At 44.4% G+C, this 946-nt stretch overlaps 1 non-coding gene across 1 annotated transcript; it reads left to right on the forward strand.

The window, feature by feature from the left end:
• Nucleotides 1-347: 347 nt before the first annotated feature.
• On the forward strand, nucleotides 348-450 carry LOC120092243. The gene has a single exon (XR_005485954.1). It is a non-coding gene; the product is annotated as a small nucleolar RNA R71 (small nucleolar RNA).
• The last annotated feature ends 496 nt before the right edge of the window (nucleotides 451-946 follow it).

A 946-nucleotide genomic window follows, 5' to 3' on the forward strand; every position in this document is an offset into this window, starting at 1 on the left:
ACATAGGTTGCCCAAACACCTCCATTTGATTCACCTTTTGCAGGTTTGGTGCGTTATGTAGCATTATGTTCTGTAGAAGGCTGGTCATGGTAGCCACTTGAGTGGAGAGCGTGGCTATCGCGTTGGCATCAATAGAGTTAGTGTTCTGAGATCTTTTTCTCTTGTCATTTCTTCCATCGTATGTGTCATCTACGCACTCCATGTTATGTTTGGCAATGCGGTCTAATATTTCTTTAGCTTCAGTATAGGATTTGCCCATCAGTCCTCCGACTACTGCTGCATCTGCTGCCATCTGTGATGCCCTGTTTAGTCTGTAATAAAACGTCTCCATCTGAATAGTCAAAGGTAGTCCGTGGTTTGGGCAGTTCTTGACCAAGCCCTTGAAACGCTCCCATGTAGCGCTCAAGGTCTCAGTGTCTTCCTGTTCAAAGTTCATGATTTCCCGACGCCTCCTCGCGTTGGTGGTAGGTGGGAAGTATTTCTGCATAAACGTTTCCACCAACTTTTCCCATGTGGTGATGTCCCCAGGCTCTAATGAACTCACCCATTGCTTTGCGTCGTCTCGCAAAGAATAGGGAAACAAGGAGAGCCTGATTGCCTCTAGTGTGATTCTAGGAATCAAAGGAATTGCACGTTTCCAGAAAACATTTCAATAAGCATGAGGATCTTCGCCCGACTACCCCCTCTAAATTTCCACAGTTTGTGTCTGGGCAATTTTAGAGATAAACAGATTTCATTTCAACCTTTTCCATCAGGCGTCAGTATTATGATTTACATGGAGATGAAATCTTAATATAGCACAGGGGATCGCGTATTCTCTCTATTAGGACGCCGTGCTGTTGTTTGTCCATCAAGTGATTGTGGTTCTTGTGCAGTGTGGAAAGGCCCCCCTAATTTGTTGATTTTATTGTTCTTTTCCGCCATTGTTCTTTTCCAGCTATTTGAG

Source organism: Benincasa hispida, chromosome 11 (genome assembly GCF_009727055.1).
Source record: "Benincasa hispida cultivar B227 chromosome 11, ASM972705v1, whole genome shotgun sequence".
NCBI lineage: Eukaryota > Viridiplantae > Streptophyta > Magnoliopsida > Cucurbitales > Cucurbitaceae > Benincasa > Benincasa hispida.